The sequence below is a fragment of the Thalassophryne amazonica genome, chromosome 16, assembly GCF_902500255.1.
Source record: "Thalassophryne amazonica chromosome 16, fThaAma1.1, whole genome shotgun sequence".
NCBI lineage: Eukaryota > Metazoa > Chordata > Actinopteri > Batrachoidiformes > Batrachoididae > Thalassophryne > Thalassophryne amazonica.
The window spans coordinates 18,615,060-18,617,894 of NC_047118.1; positions in this window are offsets into that span (position 1 = coordinate 18,615,060).

Consider the following 2,835-nt stretch of genomic DNA (forward strand, 5'->3'; position numbering starts at 1 on the left):
ATCCCGTATCAAATATGATACACTTGGCGTTACAGGGTTAAATAGGGGACACGTGATTCACACCTGTTTGTTCCACAGAATTGACGAACTCACTGACTGAATGCCACACTACTATTATTGTGAACACCCCCTTTTCTAGTTTTTTTTTTTTTTTTTACTAATAGCCCAATTTCATAGCCTTCAGAGTGTGCATATCATGAATGCTTGGTCTTGTTGGATTTGTGAGAATCTACTGAATCTACTGGTACCTTGTTTCCCATGTAACAATAAGAAATATACTCAAAACCTGGATTAATCTTTTTAGTCACATAGCACTACTATTATTCTGAACACTACTGTATCTACGCTCAGCAGATCTATGATGTGTTTGTTTGCCCTTTTTCTGTTTTCTAATGATTGAGTGGCTCCACTTGGTCACTTCTGACTCGAGCATATCTGTATGACTTGTGTAGTGCCACTTGTAAACCCAGAGAAAGATGAGATTTGTCCAAGCATTCATCATTTAAACAAACATTAGTTCATCAGTGAAGGTTCCCATCCTGATCAACTACTCTTGTCTGACACCATCTCCCTTTTTTCACTCACTCGTTCTGTCACCTTTCTCCTCTGAGATTTGGAAAAGGGCAACAGGAGCCTGACAGTGATATGAAATGTTCTGATTGCAGTTTGGACTCCTGTGTCCATAAGGAAATTGAATTGACCGGCGGTTATATCTCAGTGCGGCGAGCGCAGTGACCTGTTCCGTTCGCTCTTATCAGGTGAACTGCAGACGCCGGCTGTCCGGGTCATCGGGCCAGCTGTCGCCCTTCACATCTGGCGGCATGGGCTCCATCAGCAGAGATCGAGAAATATTTTGGAATTCATGCCTCAGATGTTTGAGATGCATGATGGGAAATCCGCACTATTACAGAAAAGCGCACACTCTGGAGACTTCAGAGGAGCTTTTCTCCCCCCATGCTCATTCAGTTAAACATAGTGGAACATCTTATTTACTACCTAAATTTTCAACTCGTCATCTACTGATGTTCTGCCTTATTCTTTCTTCTCTCAGCTCACTCTCTTTTCTGATTTGTCATTTTGGTCTTGTTATATGAACACAAATAACTGCTACATGCTGCTGCGACTTCTTGCAATAACAATATTTTGTTTTTCTATTCAGTTATCATTGTGCAAGGTCAACTTGTTCTCAAACAGCTACTTAATTGTTAGAAATCTTTCATTTTCTGTTGGGCATTAGTTCAGCTTTGAGAAGGTGATCATCCAGTAAACAGTTTTGTTTGTGTAAATGTTTCTCAGCTAAATAAAAGTAGCCTTCTCACAAGTTATGTTTCCTTCTGTGAGGGGCACAATGAATGCCAAAAAAACTGCTAAATCTGCTGCCATAATGGACATACCTGCACACTGGATTACTTCCATCGCTTGACCATTGCGTGACAATACCTTCATCACTCTTGCTCATGCTCACTCTTAACTGTCCATGGTTTAGCCATGTATGCATCTGTTGTGGCGTGTTACACATTGGCTATGAGTTGCTACATGTGTTATCACAACACCGTCAAGAGGGTATCACATTTCAAACTTGCATGTGGTCATTCGGAGTATGGTTGAGTAGATCCCTTGCTTCTTCACATTGAGGTAGTTCGGGCAACGGGTAAGGATGCCCCTGTAGCGGCTGCACTCTGTGTTGTTGTTATGACTCCGCCCATTCGCTGCCCTCAGGATGCGAATTCACAATCCTCGGCATGGAAGTTGGACTCTTTAACCAGAAGGCTAAAACCCAATGCTCTGGCCTTGTGACCAGAGAATCCTTTTGAGCTGTTGAGAGTGAGGTTTACTAACTACATATTCACAGCAACACCTGCTGGCCTTCGTTACACCCCTTGGTTGTCTCCATAGGGAGGTCTTCCAGGCACATCCAACTAAAGGGAGACACCTGGGAAGACCCAGGACACGCTGGAGGGATTATATTTCCCAGCTGGCTTGGGAACACCTTGATATTTAGTTACAGGACTTGGCTGAGGATAGGGAAGCGTGGGATGAACCGCCATGACCCAGCCCCAAATAAGCAGCAGAAAATGCATGAATGAAATCATTTAGAGCAACACATGATAAATAGGTGACTTCAGGCAAACCATTCTGACATACCCTAGACACCGCTGCCAAAGATTTACCACAATGTAACTTTTGGCACTACTTTATCTTTACCGTATAGCCAAGTAGACCAAGGAGCTTGGCTGCCAGGATGTAAATATGGGATTAATCCCCAATCACTCGCCCTGTTCTGTGTCACTTCATCTGCATTTCCTTAGTCCACAGTCAAAACTGTGCCAAATCAATATGTGAATTCCTACTGGATCTGCTGTGAGGACCCCGAGAGAACAGACCAGATAAAAATGTTCCACTTAACTGTCACACGTTGTTGATGTTTACTGTTGTGACAGTGTGATGATTTTGCAGCTGTACGAGTGAACGAGCACGCAGCTTCTTCCCGTCACCCATCGTGTGACTGTGCTGTTTGGACTGCAGCAATTCAGCTGCAGCGTGCCATCACCTGTTGCTTCACCGCAGCCACTGTTTATGTCATCACGTAGCTGAGCATGCAGCAGCAAACGAGCTCAGACTTTAGAGGGGAAGGCGATGAGATAATACGGAGATCCTCCTCTGGTGCTGCTGCGGTGATGGATGACCCTGGGAACAGATGTGGCAGCGTGGCGTGCCACAGGGAGGAAGGTCCCACTGCTCTCTTTCGCCTACCTGCTGCGATGAATGTAACAGTCTTAATGGCTCATTAATATGTACACATAGAAGGAAAATCCACTGTGAGCACCTCATACC